Raw genomic sequence first — 15,734 nt, forward strand, 5'->3', positions numbered from 1 at the left:
CTATTGCGACCCCAAAGTCGCGCGATATAGAGTGCAACTTTGGAATGCGACTTTGAGTGCAGCTTTTTGATCCAACTTTACACTCTCTGGATCAAAGTCACATCAAAAGTCGCATCAAAGTAGCGCAGGAACCTTTTCAAAGTCGTCGATTTTCAAAGTCGTTTAGATGGGAACAGCTGCCATTGACATCAATGTGCTGTGACTTGTCATGCAACTTAATGTGTCCAAAGTCGCATGACAAGTCGCACTAGTGGAAACAAAGCCTAAGCCCAGGTTCACACTGGGTACGATTTGGTACGATTTGAGATGCGATTTTACATGTCAAATCGCATCTCAAATCGGCAGCATTTGCCGGCAATGGCACCGTCCTAATCGGTGCGACGCGGCATCTGCGGCGCTGCACCGATTTCAAAAAGTAGTTCCTGTACTACTTTTTGCGATTTCGGGCCGCAATTTACATTGAACCCTGCACAGATGTCTCTTAAATCGCGGCAAAACCGCAGCCGCGAAATCGCGGTAAAATCGCGATTTTACCGCGATTTTGAATTCGCAGTAGTGTGAACCTAGCAGGCTACATTCACGCCAATGCATTTTTCCATGCTTTTTGCAGAATCGCAGGACATTTTTTGAACTTGGGTTGCTATGGGACACGTTCACATCAATGCATTTTTGTGCCTCGGCGTTTTTGGAAAGGTCGGGACTTTGTTAAAAACACAAAACGCTGCTTTTTTGTGTTTAATTGACTAGGTTTACACTGCTGCAAATTCAAAATCGCATTAAAATCTTACCGCGATTTTGCGGCTGCGGTTTTGCCGCGATTTCGGCCGCTATTTAAGAGACATCTGTGCAGGGTTCAATGTAAATCGCGACCTGAAAACGCAAAAAGTAGTACAGGAACAATTTTTGGAAATCGCTGCAGCGCCGCAGATGCCGCGTCGCACCGATTAGGACAGTGTCATTGCCGACAATTGCCGGCAAATGTCGCCGATTTGAGATGCGATTTGACATGTGAAATCGCATCTCAAATCATACCAAATCGTACCCAATGTGAACCAGGGCTCAGTAGACTTCAATGGAGATGCTGCAGAAAAGCATGTAGTGCGTTTTTAGTGCGTTTTTGATACGTTTTTAAAACCGTTTTGCAATATTTAAGCTGTCCAACAACAAATAAAAGAAAGAAAAAAGAATCAAAAACGCAAAACTCATCAAAAACGCATTATTATAAAAAACGCATTTCCGAAAACGCAGAAATCACAGCAAAAAGCATGACAGAAACGCTCAAAAGCAACATGCATAGATGTGAACGGAGCTTTGGGTTCGATTCGCACTATGGCGTTCCGGATTTCAAATTGCTGAAAAATCGCTGGACGCCCTTGCGATCCCCGTTACGTTTAATGGCACCATAATCGCGGCGTGACTTTGCTGCGATTGTTGCCCGATGAAATCTCGCAAACTTATTTTGGGCGACAGGCATCCTGCAATTCTGTTTGTGCGATTTTATCCGCGATTCATCAGACGACAATTGCGGTAAAAAAATCTCTCCACAGTTTGGGGGCCATTGAAAGTCGCAATGACATCAGGTGATTTTCGGCGATTTCGGGAACACCGTAGTGGGAAGGTCCCATTCATGTGACCTGAAAGTCGCACAGCTTGGACGTGAATTTTCTGCACGCGTTGATGCGACTAGAAGCAATGCCTGTGTAATCTTGAGGTCTATGGACGCATCAAGTCGCATCAAAGCCAGACCAAAGTAGTGCAGGGACTATTTTGAAGTCGCAAAGATACGAACGGTACTCACTGGAAATCATGGGTGGCGACTTGTCATGTTACTTTGCAGTCCCAAGTCGCATCACAAGTCACACGAATGTGAATGTGCAGGCTGCAGTGACTGACTCACGTGAAAATGCCAGTTCCCTGGCTGTCTCTGCTCCGTCCCCCATCTCTCTCCATGACATGATATGTATATGAGGTCTCATCCATGGGATGTGCTGTAACCCATGGCAACCAATCAGAATAAAAACTTTATTTAATCAAAGCAGATTTGTATAGCTGGGTTGCTATGGTTACAATACAAGTCCCCAGATTTCACATTCCTCTGCTGATATTACAGTCTTGTCCCCTTTAAGAGGAGAGAAATCCCCCAGAAACACCACGCCCCTTCATCTGATTGACAGGCCAAAGTCCGGGGGAACAATGAGAGCGAGGCGCGCATGCGTGTCACTTTCACTTGGTCTGGTCTGGATTCAGGCAGGTGAAGCGATAACGGAGAACATCGAGTGGGAATCAGTTTTATGGTACTGACTGGGCACCGGACTGGGAGAGAGAGAAGCAACACCGGAGCCGGGGGACCCAGGAGGAGGAGGAGATGGGTGACAGTGTGTGAGCGGGGGACAGAGCCAGAGGTAAGACCACTGACACTGACAGAGGGGGGCAGGGAAGGGAAATGTGTGTGCTCAACATGGGGGTGTGTGTGTTGGTGGTGCATAATGACACGGGAGGTGTACAGAGTATGAGGAAATTGGGAGGGGGGGGGGGGGGGATATGATGGGTGGCACTGTATACGAGTATTGGGGGGGACAGTATATGATGGGGGGCACTGTATATGAGTATTGGGGGGGACAGTATATGATGGGGGGCACTGTATATGAGTATTGGGGGGGACAGTATATGTTGGGGGGCACTGTATACTAGTATTGGGGGGGGACAGTATAGGTTGGGGGGCACTGTATACGAGTATTGGGGGGACAGTATAGGTTGGGGGGCACTGTATACAAGTATAGGGGGGACAGTATAGGTTGGGGGGCACTGTATACGAGTATTGGGGGGGGACAGTATAGGTTGGGGGGCACTGTATACGAGTATTGGGGGGGGACAGTATAGGTTGGGGGGCACTGTATACGAGTATTGGGGGGGACAGTATAGGTTGGGGGGCACTGTATACGAGTATTGGGGGACAGTATAGGTTGGGGGGACAGTATAGGTTGGGGGCACTGTATACGAGTATTGGGGGGGGGGGCAGTATAGGTTGGGGGGGACAGTATAGGTTGGGGGGCACTGTATACGAGTATTGGGGGACAGTATAGGTTGGGGGGCACTGTATACGAGTATTGGGGGACAGTATAGGTTGGGGGGACAGTATAGGTTGGGGGCACTGTATACGAGTATTGGGGGGGGGGGCAGTATAGGTTGGGGGCACTGTATACGAGTATTGGGGGGGACAGTATAGGTTGGGGGGCACTGTATACGAGTATTGGGGGGGACAGTATAGGTTGGGGGGCACTGTATACGAGTATTGGGGGGGACAGTATAGGTTGGGGGGCACTGTATACGAGTATTGGGGGGGCAGTATATGATGGGGGGCACTGTATACGAGTATTGGGGAGACAGTATATGATGGGGGGCACTGTATACGAGTATTGGGGGACAGTATATGATGGGGGGCACTGTATACGAGTATTGGGGGGATAGTATAGGTTGGGGGGCACTGTATACGAGTATTGGGGGGGATAGTATAGGTTGGGGGGCACTGTATACGAGTATTGGGGGGGACAGTATAGGTTGGGGGGCACTGTATACGAGTATTGGGGGGGACAGTATAGGTTGGGGGGCACTGTATACGAGTATTGGGGGACAGTATAGGTTGGGGGACAGTATAGGTTGGGGGCACTGTATACGAGTATTGGGGGGACAGTATATGATGGGGGGGCACTGTATACGAGTATTGGGGGGGGCAGTATATGATGGGGGGCACTGTATACGAGTATTGGGGGGACAGTATATGATGGGGGGCACTGTATACGAGTATTGGGGGGACAGTATATGATGGGGGGGCACTGTATACGAGTATTGGGGGGATAGTATAGGTTGGGGGGCACTGTATACGAGTATTGGGGGGATAGTATAGGTTGGGGGGGCACTGTATACGAGTATTGGGGGGATAGTATAGGTTGGGGGGCACTGTTTGAGTATTAGGGGGACAGTATAGGTTGGATATAAAGTGTTTGGGGAGGGGGGGCAGTATATTGGTGGTTTCGGTTGGTACAAGGGGCGATTGTATTGTATATTGGGGGGGGGGGGATTGTATATGTGGGATATGAGTGCAGGATGTAGTTTTTTTTGTTTGTTTTTTTTAAATATTTTTTTTGTATATTTTGCTTTTAAAGATGATATGAAAAGAAGATGTATGGAGACTATGATAGGATAATATATGGAGGGTGTTATGAATAGTAGAACGTCCACCATTGGCCCTACAGTGTGTTGGAATGCAGGAAGCGGGACGTTCGGATAGCGATGTATAGGGGGGGGGGGGGGGGAGGAATAAAATACAGATGTGTGCAGAATGTGTCCTCTATCTGATGTAATAGTACATGAGAGTTTATTGTATCACACTGGTGCTCTGATTGGTTTTATAATGGTGAAGGCGGGGGGGGGGTCTGTACCTGATGGCAGGAAACCTGGAGGAATCTTGTGGGGGTCACAAAGATTATCCGCCTGTCTGTCCACATGTGGCCCCCCCCCCCCCCCGGTTTTGTATCTTTAACCAGAACACAATGATTCTCTGTGGTCAGCACTATGAAGAGATTTAATTGCTGAATAATTTTGGATTATTAAATTGCACTTCCCACTCCTCCCTCCCCCGCTCAGTGATGCCAATTATCTGCCACTCTTCTAGAATGAAAACTCTTCCCCTCTGGAGCTGAGCGGTGGCGAGTCTGCAGACCTCCGGTGATGGGACTCCGCCTCCTCGCCGGGGAAGCCTTGGTGCGCATTTGTTTCCGCTCTGTGTGGACAATATTTCATGCATCATATTATTTATTGGCATTATTTTTTTTTTTTTATTGGATTATTTTAGAGTCAAACTTTAAAGAATTTCCCCCTCTCCTTCTAACATAGTGACAGCCATACAGTTTGTCCCAAGCACAGAAAAGATGTCAGAACTACAGAACACCTCCCCTGCCTCTTCATAACATGGAATTGTTCTGTAGTCCACAAAGATGAACTGGGAAGGGCTGACCCATTTATTGGACTACAGAGGACACAGGACAGCACTGGATTTCTGGCAGGATCAACCTTTGCTGTGTGCCGCCTATTGAACAAAACTGGAGGAGACAGAATCTGGAGCAGCTGTGCCTGTCAACCAATCAGCTTCTGTCTTCAGCTTGTTCAGTTACGCTTTGAAGATGAAAGGTGATTGGCTGACAGGCACAGCTGCTCTACATTCAATAAATTGTTACCGATGAGTCTCGTGTAATCTTTGTGTGAGGCCAGAATTCCTGATCTGTAAACCTTGCTGCAGCTCACTGACCCGGAAAGTACTAAAGACGTTTAGGTAGATTCACACACAATGGCCTAAACTTGCGGCGGCGTAGCTTAGCGTGTTTAGGCTACGCCGCCGAAAGTTGGCTAGGCAAGTACATGATTCACAATGTACTTACCTGCTAAGTTACGGCGGCGTAGCCTAAATTGGCGGGCGTAAGGGCGCCTAATTCAAATGTGTTTGAGGGGGGCGTGTTTTATGTCAATGGGGCTTGACCTTAAGTTTTTTTTGCGAACTGCGCATGCGCCGGGCGCCTACATTTCCCAGTGTGCATTGCGGCTAAGTACGCCGCACGGGCCTATTGATTTTGACGTGGACGTAAACAACGTAAATCCCGATTCACGGACGACTTACGCAAACGACGTAAAAAAATTCGAATTTCGACGCGGGAACGGCGGCCATACTTAACATTACTATTCCATTAGGGCTAAGCTCTAACTTTACGCGGCCTATCTCTTACGTAAACGGCGTAAAAGTACTGCGTCGGCCGGGCGTACGTTAGTGAATCGGCGTATCTACTCATTTACATATTCTACGCCGACCGCAATGGAAGCGCCACCTAGCGGCCATCCGAAATATTGCAATCTAAGATAGGACGGCGCAAGCCGTCGTATCTTAGTTATGTTTAAGTGTATCTCTGTTTGAGAATACACTTAAACATAAGTCGACGTAGATTCTGAGTTAGGAGGTCGGCTTATCTAATGATAACTGAGGAAGTGGAAATGTCATTGTGTCTTTTTTTTTTTTTTTTTTTTTTTTAAATATTGGCCACAAATGTATATATGTATGCAGCGCAAGTTCACAGCCAGCGCCCTTCGGATTTGTCCGATGGAAATCCGATGGTACGGCTTAAGGGCAGGAGAGGTAACAATAGGCAGTTGAGCCGAAGTGTGAGCGAGCCTTTAGTGTCTGTCAGGAGTTCGACTTAAAGCGGAGGTCCCATGGAAAAAAAAATAAAAAAATTATATATATATATATATATATATATATATATATATATATATATATATATATATATATATATATATATATATATATATATATATATATATATATATATATATATATATATATATATATTAAAAGCCAGCAGCTACAAATACTGCAGCTGCTGTCTTTTAATAAATGGACACTTACCTGTCCAGGGTGCCCGCAATGTCGGCAGGCGATGCCGATCAATCGCTCGGCTCTCGGGTGCCCCGCCGCCATCCTCGGTGAGGGAATTGGGAAGTGAAGCCTTGCAGGTTCCCTGCTACCCATGCGCTGTCCTCTCTGGTCCCTGCTGTCTTCTGGGACCAGTGTGTTTCCCAGAAGACAGCGGGGGGGGGGACACACACAAAGGGGCGTGACTCCCACTGGGGTCCACTCCCGGAAGTGGGTGCAAATACTTGTATTATACGGGATTTGTCATTCTCCCCCCCCCCCCCCCCCCCCCCCCTCCAGCAATTACTGAGAAGTCACGCTGTTCTATTTAGCCTTCACTGACACCCTGTGCTGGTTTATGGAGAGATCTCACAATGCCGAGATAACACGGCGTACTTCTTCCCTGGCACTGTATCGCGGTATTTTTAAGGCAGTCGGGTTTAGAAGATGACAGGTGACATTGGGGGGGTGGGGGGGGCAGCTTGTCACTGGCAGCTCAGTACAATACTCTCCCTCCCATCTGGGAAGAGAAGCTGGCAATCCGGCGCCGGCACTGAGACGATCTATTTGCAGACTCTCTGTGGTTTTCGTGGCTTTTCTTAGCTTGTGTGGCCTTTGCGCTCCGGCGGGAAGTTATACGCTAAACGCTTATTTGTGGTTTAGCAGAAAAAGAAGAAAACTTCAGTTTGTCCGTCTTTCCGAAATAATTTCTGTTCTCTCCTGTCTAGATGATTGTCTTTTAACCACCTGAATACCAGGCACTTTCACCCCCTTCCTGCCCAGGCCAGCTTTCAGCACTGTCACACTTTGAATGACAATTACGCGGTCATGCAACACTGTACCCATTCTTTTCACGCAAATAGAGCTTTCTTTTGGTGGTATTTAATCGCCGCTGGGGTTTTTATTTTTTGTGCTACAAATGAAAAAACACAGAAATTTTGAAAAAAAAAAAAAAAAAAAATTTGGGCTAGATTCAGGTAGCAGTTATGGCGGCGTATCTCCAGATACGCCGCCGTAATTTCAAATCTGCGCCGGCGTATCTTTACGCCGATTCTCCAAGGCAGATACGTTGAAAAAATAGGCTTCCTCCGCCGACATAACTTGAATGCGGCGGCGTATAATTGTGTGCATTTTTTACGCTGGCCGCTTCCGTTTTTTTTTCGGTGTAGAATATGCAAATGACCTAGATACGCCGATTCACAAACGTACATACGCCCGGTGCAATTTTTTTACGTTGGGCTTTTTCAGCGTAAGGTTACTCCTGCTATTAGGAGGCGCAGCCAATGTTAAGTATGGACGTCGTTCCCGCTTCGAAATTTGAATTTTTTACGTCGAATATGGCTGGACGTAATTTACGTTCACGTCGAAACCAATACGTCGTTGCGGCGTACTTGGGAGCAATGCACACTGGGATATGTACACGGACGGCGCATGCGCCTTTCGTACAAAACGTCAATCACGTCAGGTCATCATAGATTAACATAAAACACGCCCCCCCCTTCCACATTTGAATTACATGCGCTTACGCCGGCCCCATTTACGCTACGCCGCCGTAACTTACGGAGCAAGTGCTTTGTGAATACTGCACTTGCTCCTGTAAGTTGCGGCGGCGTAAATACGATACGCTGCGCCGCCGTAACTATGCGCGCCCCCTACCTGAATCTAGCCCTTTGTTTATAACATTTTGCAAATACCGCATATACTCGAATATAAGCCGAGGCATCTAATTTTTACCACAAAAAAATGGGAAAATGTATTGACTCGAGTATAAGCCTAGGGTGTCCATGCGCATGCCTCACTGTGCCCATGCCTCACTGTGCCCATGCCTAGACTGACGTTTAACATGGGAGTCTATAGAAGGGGTGCCCGGCTTTGAAAAATCGGTGCTCCCCAGCCTTAGGTCCTTCAGACAACAAACTTTGCACACTTGTAGAGGAGAAATGGGGCTACATGTGTGCCAAGTTCCGGGTCCAGAGTACCTACAACCGGCTGGTACCAGGTCCCCAATGTCACCTGAGAAATTACCATTTAACGTGGGAGTCTATGGAAGGGGTGCCCTGCTTTGAAAAATTGGTACTCCCCGGCCGTAGGTCCCCCGGACAACAACTTTGTAGAGGGCGAGTGGGGCTACATGTGTGCCAAGTTTGGGGTCCAGGGGATCTATGGCCGGCCCGTACCAGGTCCCCAAAGTCTGTGAGATCAGGAGTAAAAAGGTGACTCGAGTGTAAGCCGAGGGGGGCATTTTCAGCACAAAAAAGTGCTGAAAAACTCGGCTTATACTCGAGTATATACGGTAAGTAGATTTCTCTTCATAAATTTTGACCAGTTGATCTAAAACCTGCACAAATAGATATTTGCCACATAGATTTATTGGACAGTCGGCGTTGGCTTGTGCTTTTCTTAAAGGAGTTGTAAACCTTCATGTTTTTTCTGCATTAAAGTGGAAAAACATCCGCTACTTACTGGCCCCCCATTTACTTACCTGAGCCCTCTCAAGTCCTGCGTCGAACGTGCTTGCTTCTCTGCTGTTCTCGGCCCGGTCCTCTCGACTCTTCATTGGATAGATTGATAGCAGCGCAGCCATTGGCTCGCGCTGCTGTCAATCAACTCCAATGACGTGGGGGGCGGGGCCGAGTCCTGTAGTCGGGGGCTATGGACGCCGGATACAGGACTCGGGAGTGTGCCCGCAACGTAACCCACCTTGGGAGAGCGCTTCCCAGGGGGGGGGGGGGGGGTACCAGAAGCAGGGAGGAGCCAAAGCAGCTGCCGAGGGACTCTGGAAGACCAGGATCGGGGCCACTCTGTGCAAAATGCTTTACAACCCCTTTAAGTTCATTGATAAACACAGCTTCTTCTTATTCTTGATCAGCTTTTTTATAGCGCCACCTACAGGAGTACGACGCTAGGCAGAAAAAGAACACAGCACCGCCTAAGGAAAGTCCTCTCTGGTAAACAAAAAAAACCTGTAGGTGGCGCTATAAACCCTATAGTCAAGAATAAGATGTTGTGTCTGTCAATTAACTCCATAGAAAGTGATTTTACAGTGAGTAACAAAAAAAAGGAAGGAGGTTTAAAGCGGAAGTGTAGGTTGTGTTGGAACTCCAGCGAGAGCCATGACCGCCTGGACTCCGAGGAAATGGATTGGACGAAGCTGGCTGGTATTCATGCCAGAAAACTGAGGACATCTAGTGGTGGGAAAGAAGTACTGTGGGTGACCCCTCCAGATTGAAGATGCATAGATTTATATTACGGTATATTATATTATTTATTTATTTTTTAGCTAGTTTTTTCTTTTTATTTAATTAAAGTAGATGTTGACCTTAAAGGTGTTGTAAAGGTTCATTTTTTTTAATTTTTTTTCTAAATATGTTCCTTTAAGCTAGTGCAGGGGTCTCCAAACTTCCTAAACAAAGGGCCGGTTTAATGTCCTTCAGACTTTGGGGGGGGCCGGACTGTGGCCAACCGGTGTACAAAATGTCCCAGCATCAGTAGGAGTAAGCAAACCCCCATCATTGGTGCCAGTGGGAGGAATAGTGCCCCTTCATTGGTGTCAATGGGCCCATTGTTGGTGCCATTGGGAGGAATTGTGCGCCATCATTGGGCCCTTTAGTTGGTGCCATTGGGAGGAATTGTGCCCCATCAGTGGGCCCCATTGTGGGTGTCATTGAAAAAAAGTGTGCCCCATCAGGGTGTCATTGGGCCCCATTGTTGGTGTCATTGGGAGGAATTGTGCCCTTCATTGTTGTCAGTGAATAAAATAGCACCCCAAGGGCCAGTTAAAAGCAAGCAAAGGGCCACATCTGGCCCCCGGGCCACAGTTTGGAGACCTCTGAGCTAGTGCATTGTTGGTTCACTTACCTTTTCGTTCGATTTCCCTTCTAAATGTTTTTTTTCTTTGTCTGAATTTCTCACTTCCTGTTTCTCCTCAGTAAGCTTTCCCCCATCATCCGAGCGGTTCTGGCTGGGGGTTAGTCAGCCAGAACAGCTTACTGAGGAGGAACAGGAAGTGAGAAATTCAGACAAAAAAAACAAAGGGGGGGAGGGGGAAACATTTAGAAGGAAAATGGAAGGAAAAGGTAAGTGAACCAACAATGCACTAGCTTAAAGGAACCTATTTAGAAAATAAAAAAATTGTACATGGTGATTATACTAAAGTTGTATATTGAATGCAACTACCTCAAGTGTTGTAAATTGATAAACCCAATAAAAATGTATTGATAAAAAAAAAAAAAAGAAGAAAACCAATGGAAAAAAAAAAGAAAGAAAATAAAAAAATGAACCTTTACAACCCCTTTAAGCTTGCCTGTAGGTAAAAGTTGCAAAGTGGAGTTTGATGACTGCCATGCATATGTGTGTGAAAGACGTCATCACGGCCTTGCCAACCAAGCAGCCAAAAGCCTCGTACACATGACCGGTTTTCCCAGCAGGAAAACTGCCAGGAGAACAATTTGCCAGGAATCCCGACGGGAAAATAGAGAACCTGCTCTCTATTTTCCCGTCGGGATTCCCGGCAGAGTGTTTCTTGCTGAGAAAACCGGTTGTCTGTATGCTTACCTACAGGTTAACGAAACTGCGTATGCTCGATAACACTTCGACGCATGCGCGGTAGCATTCAAAGTTAGCGTGGGGTGTAGCAAGATGGCGGTGTCGGAATCGAAAGTGACGAGACGCCGGCTTGTCGAAGTCGATGACTTTCTGGCCATTCATAAAAGCTTTTTTTTTTTTTTTGTTTTGTATTTTTTAAGTGGCCGTCTGTATACACGGCTTTGCAAGGCAAGTTTGCCAGGAGAACCGACTTTTTTTTTCCGTGTTGGGATTCCCGGCCGTGTGTACAGGGCTAAAGAGTTGAAACCCGGAAGGGAGACCTGGAGAACATGGCAGCACCTGTCACTGAAGGGGGCGCTGAAGGTGCACTGCTGGAGGAGATCACTAGCCAGTAAGTTTTTTATTAATGTGGTATATACTGTCATGCTATGGATAAAGTCCCCTGGGGACACCTTACATTTTTCTTTTTTTTTCTTTTTAAAGGATAGGTTCACCTTTGGGAAAATGTAACATGTTCCCAATGCTGCAGCCATTTACTGTCTCGTCCCGTCCCCGTCCCCCCCCCCCCTTGCAAAAAAAAAAACTTTTTAGCAGGTGATATATATATATATATATATATATATATATATATATATATATATATATATATATATATATATATATATATATATATATATATATATATATATATATATATATATATATATATATATATATATATATATTATTTTCAATAAATAAAAATCCGCCAGGCACAGCTTCCTAGTTGATGGTGATGGCGGCATGCATGAAGACACGAGGAGCTCAGCAATCGGATTTCCCGAGGGGTATAAGAAACTGATCTGTCCAGCATTTAACCAAAGCTGAAATGTCTTTTGGGTGGAGTGACTTTTTTTTATTTATTTTTTTATTTAATATTTATCCATAAAGGTTAATGGGGGGGGGGGGACACAATTACAAATACAAAGTTGTGCTTTATATTTGGTCTCTCTAAATGGCTTAAAATAAGCCTGATGTCAGTGAGCCGTGTGGACGCAGGATGTCCAGCGTCCGGTGCTGGGATGTATGGGCCCAGGTTCCTGATTGGACAGCGCTGTGTAACCTAATGCTGAGCTGCGCCATCGTGTAGCTTTCTGCTGAATCTCAAGTGTTGAGTGGCTGAGAAGTTGGGAGATCGGTGACCACAGCGAGGTATATTTGGGCACCTCTATGTATATCCCTGGATTTTCCTGGTGGCTGTGGGATATGTGAGGTCAGCCTTCGGGACCATCTGTCTTTCTATGCCTGAGGGTGACAGACGCAGGAGCAGTGTGACGAAGGGCGGCAGGGGATCTGGATTCATTGGATGTACAGTGCCTTGAAAAAGTATTCATACCCCTTGCAATGTTTTATATTTTGTTACAACCAAAAAATCTGTGGCAAGACTTGAAAATTGCTGTTCAGACGCTCTCCATCCAATCTGACAGAGCTTGAGATATTGTGCAAAGAAGAATGGACAAAAATGTCCCTCTCTAGATGTGCAAAGCTGGTAGAGACATCCCCAAAAGACTTGCAGCTGTAATTGGAGAGAAAGGAGGTTCTACAAAGTAGTGACTCCGGGGGGCGCCATACAAATGTACACCACACTTTTCACATATTTATTTGTAAAATATTAGGAAAAACATTTATCATTTTCCTTCCACTTCACAATTATGTGCCACTTTGTGTCGGTCTATCACATAAAATCCCAATAAAAAGAAATTTATAAGTTTTTGGTTGTTTCATGACAAAATGTGGAAAACTTCAAGGGGTATGAATACTTTAAGGCAGTGTACATAGAGTTTAAAGGGATACGTTTTTTTCTTCAAATTTTCTTGTGCTAAAGGTGCAAATAATGGCCGACAATAATAAATTCAAATTTTGAAAAGGGGGAGAGTGGGGGGTAAGGGAGTAGTGGCCGAGGCTAGACCCAAGACCGCCACTCAAATTTGTTTGAGGGGACTATTTCGGTACTAATTAAATCTGGTTGACAAAATAGTATAAAAAGTTTATTGGTATAAAAACATTATTGTCCATAAAATTGCAAAACAAACAATTAATTGTACACATCAATGATTGGTCACGGTCGACTAGTTTCGCAGGAATTGAAATACCGCTTCATCAGGACAGCCAATCTATAGAATGATGCAAAGGACATTATACAGTAAACATAAATAAATATATGCAAAGAATCAGCAATAAAACATAAATTCCAAAGGAATTTCAATATAACTGGGAATGGGATGATGGTACAATTTTATTCCTTATTATTTATTTCTATATGAGGCTATACTCTCCCCTTTTGCTCAAAATTCAAATTTTGGTTTATGGTATTAAAAAAAGTTGAAGAAAAAAATGTGTGTGTGTGTATATGTGTGTGTGTGTGTGTGTGTGTGTGTGTGTGTGTGTGTGTGTGTGTGTGTGTGTGTGTGTATATATATATATATATATATATATATATATATATATATATATATATATATATATATATATATATATATATATATATATATATATACACACACTTATACACATACAACTTGTGGACAATTCACAACTTGTGGCAGGTGGCGTGGCCAGGTGACGTGGCAAGTGACACGCTAAATACAAGTAAACTTCTGCTCTCTCAGCTGCTACTCACTCTGGTCTCACAAAATGGCAGAAATGGTTAAATAATACTGTTTTTTGAGCTAAGGGAGGGTCTTATGATATTTCCTAACTAAACGCTTATAAACGCAAACGCGGTAAAACGCAGCGAAATTCGCAGCAAAAACTGGCGTTTTAAACACCGGTTTTTGCCTTTGGAAACGTGTGTTTGCATTTGCGTCTCGTGTGCATGGGGCCTTAAGCCCCATACACACTATTCAATTTTCTGCAGATTTTTGTCTTCAGATTGTAGTGCAAGGGCCTGCCTGATTGCATACAAATTGAAACTTTTAAGGTTTGACCTCCAATTATATGGTTTTGTTAAATCTGAATACAAAAATCTGCAGAAAATCGAATAGTGTGTATGGGGTGCCGCTGCCGAATGCACCTATGAGCTTACTCGCAAGTGCAGCAGACGCTGCTTTTCTGAAAAGCGATCCGAGTGTGTTTGACAGGTGGTGAGGAAGTGATATGTTGCCTTCTCTGCACCTGATTTAAACCCATGCTTGCTGTGCAATGCATGCGATTTGTATGTAGTACGGCAACTAGAAGTTAAATCGGACGCGAAGAGAAGACACCGTGCCCCCTGATCTTTGACCTTGCCTAGGGGGTAGGGCTAAAACCCCTGCCAGATTATTTTTTGCTGTCTTTGCACCATTGGGGGGGGGGGGGGGGGTGGGGGGTCTGCTAAGCCTCAGATATTTCATAGTACTCCTAAACTGTAATACATACACATCACTGTTCAGCTCGGGGGCTCATCTTTTCATACGGGTCACTGCACAGTTTGCAAGCCTTGTGTACCTTTCTTCTTCTCCCCGCCCCCTTTTTTATTTATTTACTTTATTTAATACATTTTTATTCTTTTTAAACACTTAAAAAAAATGCAGTTTTAGCTCACGGACATAAACACTATTTTTGCTTAATGTGCAATTATTATTATTATTATTATTATTATTATTTTTCTTTTTTTTTAAACCACTGTCCCTGATCTCTAGGGATCACAATTAAGCCCATTACCGCGGCCGAGTGCGATGACGGTGCACCGAAGTGTCGATAAAGGACTCGTTTGATGTCATTCTAAGCCTCTTCCTGCTCACTGCGCTTTTTCTGCACTTGGTATATTTGCAGGTTCAGTAGCAGCAAACTTCATTGTTTTTAATTGGGTGAAATGTTTGTATTGATCATCTCTGACACATCACCTTTAACCTCTGGCCTCCAGCGTCTCCTGCTGAGCTCTGTCTACCTCTGACCATTGTGCGGTGTGAGCACAGCTGCCAGGGATAATGTTGGGTGCATGTGACACGCAGGTGACAGCGAGAACCCCTCCGGCTTGTCCTCGTACCTGCTGATCGGAGCAAATATTTAGCAAGCTGTGTGTGCTTTGGTAGCTTGCTTTTTGGCGTTATGTTGTTGTGTTTATTTTAGGCAGTGGACAGTTAAAGTGGACTTGTTTAAAATAAACCTGTCAAGACCGATATGGGAGCTGCCAGTTAGTAAAGGAGCGTGATTGATATAAAGTTTACATACCCTGGCAGAATTTCTGATTTCTTGGCCATTTTTCTGAGAATATGAATAACACAAACTTTTCTTTCACTCATGGTTAGTGTTTGGCTGGAGCCATTTATTATCAATCAACTGTGTTTTTACTTTTTAAATCATAATGACAACAGAAACTACCCTAGTGATCCTGATCAAAAGTTTACATACCCCAGTTCTTAATGCCGTGTATTGCCCCCTTTAACATTAATGACAGCTTGAAGTCTTTTGTGGTACCCGTATTTGCCGGCGTATAAGACGACCCCCTCCCCTGGCCTCCGGGTCAATAGGAGAGAGGAGCGGGGCCTTGCGCATGCATGCGCAGTAGGGTTCCCGGCGTGAAGCCGAAAGGCTACATTGCCAAGTTCCCTTACCCGCAATGGCGGCGACGGGACCCGACAGCTGATGGAAACATAAGCTGCAGGTGCTGACATTGCTGGACTCCAGGACAGGTATGTGTCCTAATATTTAAAGCCAGCAGCTGCAGTATGTGTAGCTGCTGGCTTTTTATTAAAAAGGCTGGAACACC

General features: G+C 45.2%; 1 protein-coding gene across 1 annotated transcript in view; it reads left to right on the plus strand.

The window, feature by feature from the left end:
* Window positions 1-2,213: 2,213 nt before the first annotated feature.
* Window positions 2,214-15,734, plus strand: part of LARGE2 (LARGE xylosyl- and glucuronyltransferase 2) — an 82,866-nt gene continuing 69,345 nt past the window's right edge. Inside the window, exon 1 of the mRNA XM_040328170.1 lies at window positions 2,214-2,402. The gene's annotated coding sequence lies outside the window, so the exon portion shown is untranslated. The remainder of the gene's footprint in view (window positions 2,403-15,734) is intronic.

This window comes from Rana temporaria, chromosome 11, assembly GCF_905171775.1.
Source record: "Rana temporaria chromosome 11, aRanTem1.1, whole genome shotgun sequence".
Classification (NCBI taxonomy): domain Eukaryota; kingdom Metazoa; phylum Chordata; class Amphibia; order Anura; family Ranidae; genus Rana; species Rana temporaria.